Source organism: Chelonia mydas, chromosome 15 (genome assembly GCF_015237465.2).
Source record: "Chelonia mydas isolate rCheMyd1 chromosome 15, rCheMyd1.pri.v2, whole genome shotgun sequence".
NCBI lineage: Eukaryota > Metazoa > Chordata > Testudines > Cheloniidae > Chelonia > Chelonia mydas.
Window position 1 is genome coordinate 1,502,856 of NC_057856.1, and position 13,540 is coordinate 1,516,395.

Below are 13,540 nucleotides of genomic sequence, written 5' to 3' on the forward strand. Positions count from 1 at the left end.
TTTCATTTGACTGTTTCTCATCAGATCCTCCCTGTATTTTATCATTTTCCATCCTCTCCTCCTTATTAGGACATAGGGAATCTCCATTTATAGATCCTCAGACATGTCGGCTGCTTCTGGGAGCTGTGTAGAGCCACGGCAGGCAGGGAACCTGCTTTAGCCCCGCTGCGCCACCAACCAGGAGTTGCCTGAGGTAAGTACCACCCAGCCAGAGCCCAAACTCCCCAAACCTCCTGCCCCATGTCAGAACCCCTCCCACACCCTAATTTTCTCCCAGAGCCCATACCCTAAACCCCCTGCCCCAGGTCGGAACCCCCTCCCACACCCTAACTCCCTTCCAGATCCTGAACCCCCACCCGTACCCTGAACCTGCTGCCCCAGGTCAGAACCCCCTCCCACATCCAAATTCCCTCCCAGAACCCGCACCCCTCCCCCAACCACAACCCCCTATCCTAGCCCTGAGCCCCCTCCCACATTCCAAACCCCTTGGCCCCACCCCTAGCTGAAGCCAACAGCCCCAGCCCACACCCCCAGCTGAAGATGCATCCAGCCAGAGCTTGCACTGTCTTCAGCCCAAGGTCCTTGTCTCCCCTTAAATCTCCTGCTCCCCTGTTCCTCACTGTGCAGTCAGGAGAATGCCAGCTGCCAGGCCAAGAGATGGTGTGTTCAAGTTCTGCCCTTACAAGAATAAGTGAGTGCTTCTTGTCTGGAAAGTGCCTTGCAAACATGAATTAGCTGGTCTGTGACCTGAGCTCATCTCTAGTGTTGACTCTGCAGTGTGAACTGGGTGCTGCCAGGTGCTGAGCCCCTCCGACCTGTGCTAATCCTCCTCCACTCCCTTTGAAGTTGAGGGTCACTCAGCATCTCCTAGCATTGGCCCCCCTTAAAGATGTCATCCTTTGTAGGAGACTTAAAATACTCCACAATGACTCCTATTTAATCTTCCAGCTCAGCAGAACTGAGCAGCAGGGACCTCTGTTTCACAGGACTTGAAGATGCTGCTCTCAAAGAGCTTTACAAAAGAACTTCCTCCATGTCACAGTTGGGGAAACTGAGGCACAGAGTGGGGCCGTGGCTTGCCCAGCGTCACACAGCAGGTCAGCGACAGAGCCAGAAGTAGAATTTCTCTTTTTTTCCCAGTCCAGTGCTCTAGCCCCAGTCCTCCCAAGAGCCTGTTAGACACTGCAAAGATCTGGGGGTGAGTCTGATGTTCTGGATGGCATGACCTCCCTCAGTACAAGAGTCCCTGGATCTGATTCTCCTGATTTCTCCTTCGATGTCTGGGGTTGTGCATTTCTTTGAGCTCACACCATCAGCGGCTTTTATCTTTGCACAGTCACTACCCTACCTTGCTAGCCCCTTCATTCCTGAGTTCTTTTAATCATAACAGCCTGCATGAGTGGCTCCTAGCAACTAGGAGGTTAAAACTTACTCATTTCCAGATCACTTTGGGATGCTCCTGTGGTCTGAAATATGAGGACAGAGCTAGGACTCTTGTCTCCTCTGGGCCAGACTGAGGCCTGGTGTAAGTGGGGTGAGCCCCTAGAGTGGCACTGGCATACACTTGCCCCTCTGAACTACTGTGATGGGGTGCACTCGTCCCCCACTGGCCAAAAAGGGGTTAACCCCACACTCTGTGGAGAGGAAGCCCCACCCCCTCGCCTCGGTTGGGCACTCTCCAACCGGAGCACTGGTATAAAAGGGAGTGACTCAGTTCAGTCTGGGTGGACTGCTGAGGAGGGAGGATGCACCTGGTAGGCTCCAGTCTGGGAGCTGCAGAAGCCCCTGACCTGGAAGCCAGAGGTGCTGTGACCCAGGCAGATGTGCAAGCAGCCATGGATGTCCAGGTAAGATTGTAGCTGCTGGGAGCTGCACACACCGAGGAGCCCAGAGACCCTGGAGATGCCCGGACCACTGCATCAGAGACAGGGTAGGAAGTATCCCAGGGAGACTAGTCATTGTGCAGGGTGGCATCAGCGTGTTTCAGCCCCTCTGACTGGAGCTCACTCACTATTGCCAGGGCTCTGGGCTGGGATGCAGTGCAATAGAGAGGGCCCAGGTCCCCCTAGCCCAGCCGCCACGCCCCCCAGGTGGTGGCCCACTTCTCTGACTGGCCACTAGGCAACACCGCCCTGTAGAGAAGGGCAGCTTTGTTGACTCCAGCAAGTAGGCCGCACAGCCTTGTGGAGAAGGGCAGCCATACTGACTCTGGCCATTGGACCACTCTGCCCGGAGGGAGAGGGCAGACATAGTGATGCTGGCCACCAGGCCACCTGGCCCCACGAGTTTGGGTGGCTGTATAGACTTTGGCCATTAGGCACTACTGCCCTGAAGATAAGGGTAGTCAGGCAGACGTAACCATGGGGCTATAATGCCTGTGCCCTACCCAAGGGGAACAGAGTTCACTTTCCCCCCAACACCCCTCCCCCCACATATTAAGTTGGCTGGTGGTGCGGCAGCTCTGCACATGGTCACCATGATGGCTTGGGACGTCTCATGGCCAGATCCCCATGTCCGGTACGGGGCTCTCAGGCACTGGAGCTCTTGTTCCTGGGAGCAGAATCTCCTTGTTGGCCACCAAATAGTATGAACAGAGCAACTCTCCCCAAAGCAGAGCCATTCTGGGCTGGCCTTTCTCCCTCTGCTATTCTGAAGGCTCTAGCTCTGCTCGAGGGGTGTCAGCATGGGGACATCCCCTTTGCCATGACAGCGCCTGACAGTCATCAGCAGCCAAGGGACATTGCTGAGGAGTTCCAGACAGAAGGCTGCCCCAAGCTGGTCTGCATTGTCCAGAGGGAGGTGGCTGGAGCTGCGTGAGTGCTCTGGTTAGGAATCAAACCTTCCCCCCATCCCCACACACACCATCCCTTTCCCTCGCCATGAACCAGTCTGACAGGCACTGCTGTGAGTCTGTCAGATGTACCCCATGCCAGGTGGCTTATCCTGGTGATCGCAGAGTAGGCATTGGGCCAGCTCTTGACCCCTAAGTGGGGAGATCTAGCAGCTGGCAACCTGGTTTCCCTGATGCGAGGATTAGGAAGCTTCCAGCATAGGTGAGGCAAGGAACAGGCTTCCTCTGGGGAAATCCTGCTATATTTGCCATGCAGATCATGGGGTGAATCCTGCTGCAGACAGTGTGGTACAATATAGTGATGCTCCAAGCCTGAGATTTGCAGAGGTGCCTAATCCACTGGAATTCAGTGGGATTCAGGCACCCAAATCTCTTAAGCACTTCTGAACCATGCAAATGATTAAAGGCTCAGAAAACTTGCCTTATAGGGATAGGCTCCAGGAGCTCAAGCTATTTAGCTTAACACAGAGCAGGCAAAGGGGTGACTTGATCCTGATCTGTAAGTACCTACATGGGGAACAAATATTTAATATTGGGCTTTTCAGTCTCCCAGACAAAGGTCTAACACAGGCCAATGGCTGGAAATTGAAGCTAGACAAATTCAGACTGGAAATAAGGGGAAAATGTGGCAAAGTGAGGTTAAGCCACCATTAGAGCAATTTACCATGAGTTGTGGGGGATTCTGCATCACTGTCCATTTAAAAATCAAAACTGGATGTCTTTTTCTAACAGATCTGCTTCAGTTCAAACAGGAATGATTTCAGGGCAGGTCTCTAGCCTGTGTGATGCAGGAGCTCAGATTAGATCATCACAGTGGTCCTGTCTGGCCTTGGAATCTGTGAATCTAAGAAAATCCCAACCCATTGGTCCCCAAAATAATTTTGAGTTTCGTAAATGTGCCAGAACCAGAATCAGAACCAGATTAAATCAGGATCATAGACTCATAGATATTAAGTTCAGAAGGGACCATTATGATCATCTAGTCTGACCTCCTGCACAATGCAGGCCACAGAATCTCACCCACCCACTCCTGCAATAAACATTTCACCTATGTCTGAGTTATTGAAGTCCTCAAATCATGGTTTAAAGACTTCAAGGTGCAGAGAATCCTCCAGCAAGTGAACCATGCCCCACACTGCAGAGGAAGGCAAAAAACTCCCAGGGCCTCTTCCAATCTGTCCTGGAGGAACAGTCCTTCCCAACCCCAAATATGGCGATCAGCTGAACCCTGAGCATATGGGCAAGATTCACCAGCCAGATACCCAGGAAAGAATTCTCTGTAGTAACTCAGATCCCACCCCATCTAACATCCCATCACAGGCCATTGGGCCTATTTACCATGAATAGTTAACATGATTTTGGCAATTAGTTGACCTTTATCCCATCATACCATCTCCTCCACAAATTTATCGAGTTTAATCTTGAAGCCAGATAGGTCTTTTGCCCCCACTGCTTCCCTTGGAAGGCTGTTCCAGAACTTCACTCCTCTGATGGTTAGAAACCTTTGTCTAATTTCAAATCTAAACTTCCTGATGGCCAGTTTATATCCATTTGTTCTTGTGTCCACATTGATACTGAGCTTAAATAATTCCTCTCCCTCTCTGGTATTTATCCCTCTGATATATTTATAGAGAGCAATCATATCTCCCCTCAGCCTTCTTTTGATTAGGCTAAACAAGCCAAGCTCCTTGAGTCTCCTTTCAGAAGACAGGTTTTCCATTCCTCGGATCATCCTAGTAGCCCTTCTCTGTACCTGTTCCAGTTTGAATTCATCCTTCTTAAACATCGGAGACCAGAACTGCACACAGTATTCCAGGTGAGGTCTCACCAGTGCCTTGTATAACGGTACTAACACCTCCTTATCTCTACTGGAAACACCTCGCCTAATGCATCCCAAGACCGCATTTGCTTTTTTCACGGCCATATCACATTGGCGGCTCATAGTCATCCTGTGGTCAACGAATACTCCAGAAATTCTAGGCTGGCTGGCAGCTCTAATGTGTGCTCCCCATGTCCTGGGAGGGATATGGCTAAGGCTTCCTTCTGATAGAGGAGAACCTGGTGGCAATTTGGATTTTGTGCTGGTATTTTTGTGTGTGATTTGAATTTTATGATATATATTTTCCTCCTTAATCCAAAACTCAGGCCAGGTTGGCTCCAACCTGCAGATGTTTGTTTTTTAAAATTATGAATCTTCAAACTAAAAGGAAGATTTCTGTGAAATGTTTTTGAAAAAAAAATACAAACATAAACCTGTTGAGTAAAGCCCCCGCTCAAATGCAATTGTAAGATCTGTAACTTGCATCATTAAGTTCTGCAACCTTGTTGCAGACTTTAACTTCACAAAAAGAACAGGAGGACTTGTGGCACCTTAGAGACTAACCAATTTATTTGAGCATAAGCTTTTGTGAGCTACAGCTCACTTCATTGGATACTTCAGTTACTGTTAGCATAGCCTTTTAAGTTTTGTAACCTTTGCAAGCTCTGTAACCATTTCAAGTTACCACTTGTATGAACTGCCAAGCTTTGTAATATCCCATCATGCAATCAGAGAGAGTGTGAACAAGGGAGTGTGTGTGGAAGATAAGGGGGTGTGAACGAGGGAGAGTATGGGGGACTGGGCGGAGAGGAACTGCAAGGAGAAAAGAGCCCGGAGCCAGGTGTGTCTGATATAATCTGCCCTGAGAAGGCAATCATGGAGTGCCGTAGTGTAAAGAAAAGATGCCTGAAAGGAACAGGGACTGGGGATGCTTCTCCATGATGGACACAGAAGAAAAACTCGGTGTACATGACAGGAGCATCTAGTTCCAAAATAACAGGAAGCAGCCACGCACACAAGCTGCTGCTCCTTGACCTGCTCACCAGCCCAGATCTGTGACCGCAGACAGACACACCAGATCTACCACCACTTTGGCTTCTTGGCTTCCCATGCTGTCTCCGGTAGCTCTCCGCCTGTGTAAGTGTGTGGGAACATGGGGGTATGAATGTGGTGAATGTGAATATGAAAGCGGTGTATAAATAAGCTCCTTCCCTTTTTTGTCTGACCTAACAGCGGCATTGTAATAAAACTAATACATGTGTGACCCTGGGTTGGTTTTTTAGGGGAACAGAGATAACAAAAACAAGCCAAAAGGGTTCAAAAAAGAACTAGATAAGTCCATGGGGGATAGGTCCATCAATGGCTATTAGCCAGGATGGGCAGGGATGGTGTCCCTAGCCTCTGCCAGAAGCTGGGAATGGGACAGGGGATGGATCACTTGATGATTCCCTGCTCTGTTCATTCCCTCTGGGGCACCTGGCATTGGCCACTGTTGGAAGACAATATACTGGGCTAGATGGACCATTGGTCTGACCCAGTCTGGCTGTTCTTATGTTAAAACTGTGTTAACGCAGGAGAAACGGAGGGTGAAATTGACAAAAAGAACTTGACCACTCAAATCTATCACCAACCTCCAGGCAGATCGATCTGTCTGTCAGTCTATCTGCTGCCAATCCCACACATCCAAATATAATTAATCTGCCCCCTGAAATCCCGAGATTGATTTAAAAATCACAAGATTAAAATATACATTTTTGGTTGTTTTATTTGCCTTCTCATGTTTGAACATTTAGGACAGGGTTCTCAACCCCGAGGGGTATGCAGAGATCTTCCAGGGGGTACGTCAACTCATCTAGATATTTGCCTAGTTTTACAACAGGCTACATAAAAAGCACTAGCAAAGTCAGTACAAACTAAAATTTCATATAGACAATGACTTTTTAATACTGCTCTATATAATATAGTGAAATGTAAGTACAATATTTATATTCCAATTGATTGATTCTGTTTTTTTACCATGTAAAAATAGAATCAAAGTAATTTTTCAGTAACAGTGTGCTGTGATACTTTTTTTGTATTTTTTATTTCTGATTTTGTAAGCAAGTAGTTTTTAAATCAGGTGAAACTTGGGGTACACAAGACAAATCAAGACTCCTGAAAGGGATACAGTGGTCTGGAAAGGTTGAAAGCTGCTGCTTTAGGATACCCTTGGGACACGTTTTCAAGATTTTCTCCACAGCCATGAGGGCTGAAAACTTACTTTGAGAGTTTCAGGTTTGTTTTTTTTTTTAATCTCACATAACTCCAAGAGGTAAGAAAAACCCCAAATATAGTGAGACTTCCAAGAGTTGGCAACACACTTATCTTATCCATTTTATCTAATCGCTATACATACCGTTCTATATATTTCTCTTATTTTTTTTTACAAGACCACATTACCATGGTATCTAAATACTAACTAGAATCAGCTGCTTAGTCTATTTTCATTGTTCAAACTGAGAAGAAAAGAAAGAAGAAAACAAATAATGAGAAGGGAATTAGATTCTTAAAATCCCTTCAGCTGTAGTAATCCAAGGTGTTATTACCAAGAGAGGTGCAGACTTTTAAAACATATATTATTTTTAACCAGACAGGGTCCTCTATAAACCATTGTTATTCAAGGGAAATTTAATTTGCAAAACAATGTGTTTCTAGCTAAATGAGAATCTGGGCTGTGATTCCTGTTTGCAAGTCATTCTCCCCTGGCTCACAGCATGACCTGGGAATTCAATTACAAATAAAGCGAATCCCATCACAGCAGACCCTGCCAGAGTCCAACAGCTCACACCTCAAATGTTCTCAGCTTCCTTATGCATCTAGAATTTGTGGGGGTTTCTACATTTGGTCTGGTGAGTTTTCCCCTCCCTGCTTCTGGGCCTGGTTGTTTTGAAGCCTTAGCAAAGGTTCAGTCTGGGTTTGGTTCAAGGTTTAGATGGAAATTTGGAGGAGACAGTTCTTGTCTTTGCTATTAATGCTTGTCCATACACATGTCCGGGGATGGGACAATATTAGCATGCCCCCTGGTCTGGAAGAGCCTATGCAGCCAATGTACAACAATACTCTCACTGTCTTCAACAATTTAAGGGCAACATTAACCCCTGGTGTCTTCCCAGACTTCAACTTATGGACTGTGGTCTGGATCTCTCATTCTCAGAATTTCCTGCCCCTCTTTAATTGAAGAGAGACTGCAATTGCTGGACAACTGAGGAGTGCCTTGAACTGGCCTGCTCATAAATGCAGGTCACCCTGCTGACTCTGGCTGATACAGCCACCTGGGTTCCTTCCTGGAAAGCTGGTCCCACCTTCCCCTGGAAACACTGTGGTTGACTAGAGGGTGTGGACATTGTACCTGGTGGGCAGTCTGTTCTAAGCTGGCTGCCTGAGTCAGCCACCAGGATTCCTTCTCTTTCCTACACGATGACTTGGTGATGTTCCCATGTCGAACCCAGCCAGCCTTTGCTTTGGCAAAATTCTCCTTGTCTCCATCAGCTGCTGCATAGCAAGTGGCAGGACAATTTCGGAAAAGAGGCTATTTGAAGCCAAACCCAACAACTGCCTCCATCAACACTGATTCCGTTTCGGTGACTTTCTTGGTAGGAACATATTTTAAGAATGGAAGACTAATGAATTTGGAAGCCAGGAATGCTGCTACGTGGTGGCGATCCTGTGGGTGTCAAAATCTTTAGTGGCATGACAAGATTGCCAGTGGTGGACATCAACTGAATATACAACCAGACTGCCTTAAGCACTGTGCCAGAGATCAATCCAGGTTCACTTGATTTGCAAGGAGACCATGTCTCTTTGGGATTTTCCATGATGATGATGGTCCATATGTCAGGTCTTACACACACACCAAAGGGCATATAGTTTTATCAGGGGTATGCCACTCCTTACTCCACTTCTGCTATAATAATAGAGGCTGTGGCTGTGGTTTTCATATGTGTTTTCTATGCATCCCCAATGAACACACCTTGAACTGACCCTAATGAAGGTCAATTCAAGATGTGTTCATCCCCTTCCTTTGTGGGCCATGGGGAGAATGGGATTGCCTGCATTGCCTTCAACAGCCTCATAAGACAATGTCTATAATCAAATCTCATGCTTTAGGGCTTCAGATACTTGTGTGCAGGGGTCAGGAAGGATTTTTCTCACCTGATGTCCAACTGACTGGCTATATTGTGGGGGATTTTTTCACCTTCCTCTGAAGCATCAGAGATTGGTCACAGCTGGAGATGAGACACTGGATGAGGTAGACCAGTGCTCTGAGATGCTGCAGAGAATCTGTTCTCTTAGATGTCTGGCTGATGTGTCATGTTCAGCACCAAACTGATCACCAGACCTGGAGTTGGGAAGGAATCTTCCCTCAAGTCAGACTGGCACGGATCATGGTTTTTTCACCTTCCTCTGCAGCATGGGGCGTGGATTGCCTGCTATGATCATCTGGGTATATCTCACTTAATGAATTCTCTGCCATTGTGCAGGGGCCTTGGGCATTGGTGACACTTTGGTGTCTCCTGTTCTCTGCCTGTAGCACACAAAAGTCTTCTGAAGGCTGAAATATTTGAGTCTTACTAAAGTCCTTGAGCTCAATGTAGGGGTATTTGGGTGAAAGTTAATGGCCTGTGATATAGATGATCTAATGGTCCCTTCTGCCCTTACACTCTGAAGCTAAGACTGGGTTTGCACAGCACCTGGCACAAAGGGCCCCACTCGTGGTCAGAATCTCCAGGTGCTCCTGTAATCGAAATGTGTAAATAATAATAAGGCCCATACAAAGTGAATTAACACTGGGTCCCTCCTGCATTTCTGAGCTGGGGAGCAGCCTCAGCTGGTGGAAGGAAGGAACCTCCAAGGAAACTCAAGCAGGTAAAAAAAGAATGAGACAGAAAGGGAAAACACAGGCACGTGCTCACAGCCAGGGTGAGATACAATGCATACTAACTACCTGAGAGGTGGTTCCAGAGAGGATGGTTCTAGACTATTCTCAGTGGTAGAAGAGGACAGGACAAGGAGTAATGGTCTCAAGTTGCAGTGGGGGAGGTTTAGGTTGGATATTAGGAAAAACTTTTTCACTAGGAGAGTGGTGAAACACTGGAATGCGTTACCTAGGGAGGAGGTAGAATCTCCTTCCTTAGAAGTTTTTAAGGTCAGGCTTGACAAAGCCCTGGCTGGGATGATGTAATTGGGGATTGGTCCTGCTTTGAGCAGGGGGTTGGACTAGATGACCTCCTGAGGTCCCTTCCGACCCTGATATTCTATGATTAATACATTTACTTTGTCCTTGACAAAGGAAACAGAGGGATGGGCATGTGCAGAGACCTGTGAATTGCCCTGCTGGTGCCGGTTGGCCTCTTCGATGACCTCTGATCACAGGGTCCAGAAGCCACCAGACTGCAGCTTGACATTGGTCTTCTTTCCACACCCCCTGGCTGCATAGTATCCAGTGGTAGCTAAGAAAGGGCTGCCACTGTCTGCCAAGGCCTGCCAATAATCAACCCTGGGAACTTTGTGTGGGCTGGAGGTCTGGGCCAGGTAAGCACGAGCCATGGGCTTGAGTCCTGAAGCTTGGATCCAAAGAGGGGTGGATGTGATGTCCTGGTGAGAATCCATTTCACATAGATGAGCCCGAATGGCCAAGTTTGGATCCAGCTGCAGATGCAAAGTTCAAGGGAATTTGGATAGGGATTCTGGTTTGTGCCCATCTTGGATCAGCAATTTGGCTCATCAGAATCACACCAATGGAGGTGGGTGGTGTAAATAGGTAGCCCCCATGCTAAGTGTTTGTTTCTGCAGAGCCCTAGCTTCCAGAAACAGCTGTTGGCAGTGCCCCGGCTCCAGGGGCTGATCAGTGAATGAGTTTGCCAGTCTGAGGATACCAAGATTGTAATGTAAGGAAACTTTCAGAGTGGAGTTTCTGGAGAACTCGAAAGCACTGAAATTCTCTCTCTCTCAATGCAGCCCACTTGCACAGTTTCAGCTTGAGCTCAGTTGTATTAAATGTATGTTGCCTCTGGAACCTTAAAGTTGATCTGCCAAAGGACGTTCTATATATGGGGTTGCACCCTTTTTTGCTTCTGTATAGTGGATAAAACCACAAAAGGACTGAAAGTGGTTGTTCAGAAAAAGTTCTGTCAGAAAATTCTTGACCAGTTTTAGAGGCAGAGAGCAGGGACCATAAAGGCACAGTATGCCGAAAATTAAGGCATGATAGTTACAAAGTTTATATAGACCACACAAGCACAGTAGGAGCTGCTTGCAACTGCAGGTATCTCAAACAAAGAAGATTGCTGCTACTTCTCGCTTCAGAACGCGGCCAGAAGTATCCCAGGAACAGCATTTCCAGGTGGTATTTTCAGTCTGGCCAGAGCCAGGAAGGGTGGAAGGAACTGTGCAATGAAACGGAATTCTTTGTAAAAGTAGAGCAGCACAAATGAGGATGAAATGGTGGTTTGATTTCATTTTAAATCTGAATTGATTTTTCATTCATTAATTATTAGTATTCCCTGCACTGTCTCAAAGCTGCAGGGAAAGACTGAGTTTGAATTGGTCTGCGTTAGTTCTTAGAAACGTGTAGGAACTTTAATAGTGGATCATATGAGTGGAATACCTAAGTTCAGTGATCTGTCTCTGAGAGTAACCAGTACCCAGATCCCTTAAAGGAAGGTGCAAGAAACCCTGCAATGGACAGCTATGGGATAATCTGCTCCCTGGGAAGTTCCCTCCTGACCCCATAGACTGACAACAGCATAAGCCCTGAAGCATGATCGTGAATATCCCTTCCAAAATGCTTGTCAGCTTTTAATTTTTTAATGTTTTTAGCATTTACTGTTATAAATCTGGATATGCTCAATATTGACGTATAGCACCCCATCCACCCTCTTACCTCCTTTAAAGCCAATCTCCTTATGGATTTTGATGGACAGGCCTAGATTCATCTGGATCCTGCCTCCAACTCAGCAGGGTGTAATGTCCTTACTCTCTTCCCAGATACATTTACTTGGTGGTGCCTCCACCCTCCTGGCAGGGTCAGCATGGCAGCTTGGAAGGAACATTCTAACCACAGGGTAGTCCTGAGTTACTTGCCAGCTAATTGGAGACTCCCAAGGAATAACACAACCACACCCACTATACTCAGCGGAGTAATTGTACGAAACAGGAAGTAAATATGAGATAACAGAGTAAACCAAAACTGTCAGGGTCACCAGAGCCCTCCCCACACTGATATACCCATGAATTTCCCCAAAAGTCCCAGTCATGTGACCTGATAGCAGGAGTACAATGTAGTGTCCTGTGGCATGCATACTTTGTAGGGGCCCTCAATGGCCTGTGACAATGACATCATCTGTAGCAGCAATAAGCAATTTGGCTGGCTGGGCTCAGTACAGCCCCAAAACCTCACAGGTGGGGCGAGGGGGTAAATCCATCCAGGAGATTTAACAGGCGGTAGGTAATGAGATTCCCCAGCTTGAGGACACAGTTCAGGGACTAGGGCGTTTCCCAAACTATTTCCTGACTACCAGAGGGCGTACGCACAACTCCGCGAGTGATCCTCAGGTTCAGGGCTGTATCTGGGCTCCTTAGCCACTGCAGCGGGTCTGACAGTCGCGGCCAGCCCGCATCTGAGCTTACAGGCATCAGGCTGCTTCTGTGCCCAAGATGACCCCTCCCCATAAAGGGATGCCAGGATAAGATTCAAATTACAATAACTCTCCTAAAACCCTAACTCCAGATCTAGAGCTCCAATATAATCACAGGAGATGGGCAGCTCCAAGTTAGCGGCTGGGATAGTACTTGCCAGGTGGTGACTGGTTTGGCTAGGGAGCTGACAGACTAGCTCAGCCTGGCTGGCTAGGGAGTTTTCCCAGTGCAATCCTATAAAATGAACAGGGAAGGACCAAGCAGAGGGATCTTGCTTCCAGCAACCAGAGGCCAGTTCTCGGGGGAACCCTGCATGCAGACCTGGGACTCGTACGCTCACCACACAGCATGTCCTAGCCTTGCCATGGCTGGCTCCTGCCTCTCCCAAAACAGGCCTGGCTTCTCCCCTCTCAGAATGCTCTAGGGGGTGGGCATTTCATGAGGACCTTCCTTCTCCATCAGACTAACTCTGCTTTTCCAGACTTTTAATTGTCAACCATTTTGGAACCCCCCCCCTTCTCTCAGACATCGCTCCTCCTCTGAGCAGGCATGCTGGCCTGGTGGCCATCCAGGCATCTGCTATCCTAGAAGATTAGCATTGGAAGAGACATCAGGAGGTCATCTAGTCCAACCCCCTGCTCAAAGTAGGACCAACCCCAACTAAATCATCCCATCCACGGCTTTGTCAAGCTGGGCCTTAAAAACCTCTAAGGATGGAGATTCCACCACCTCCTGAGGTAACCCATTCCAGTGCTTCACCACCCACCGAGTGAAATAGTGTTTCCTAATATCCATTCTAGACCTCCCTGTGATGGGTTTGGTCACAGAGACTCCCTTGGGACTCTCACCTGATGTGCTGAAACTGCCTCTGAGACCATTTTCTTTGCCAGCTTGGGACTCCAGAACCTTGTCTTGTTGAGCCAGACATGCTAGCCTGCTGCAACACAGATTCAGGGTATGAACCACACCCCCAAAGCTGCAGACTTTACTGAAAACAGCTCAGCAAGTACTCCAGTCTCCAGCGCCCAGACACCCAGTTCCCAATGGGATCCAAACCCTAAATAAATCCGTTTTGCTCTGTACAAAGCTTATTAGGGTAAACTCATAAATTGTCTGTCCTCTATAACACTGATAGAGAGATATTCAGAGTTGTTTGTTTCCCCAGGAATTAATCACTTACTCTGGGTTAATTA

The 13,540-nt window shown here is 47.6% G+C and overlaps 1 long non-coding RNA gene across 1 annotated transcript; it reads left to right on the forward strand.

Moving 5' to 3' along the window:
* The first annotated feature begins 1,736 nt into the window (after positions 1-1,736).
* LOC122463087 lies at positions 1,737-11,162 on the forward strand. Its single transcript, XR_006286076.1, has 3 exons — positions 1,737-1,841; positions 9,521-9,575; positions 10,000-11,162. It is a non-coding gene; the product is annotated as an uncharacterized LOC122463087 (long non-coding RNA).
* Positions 11,163-13,540: the final 2,378 nt, after the last annotated feature.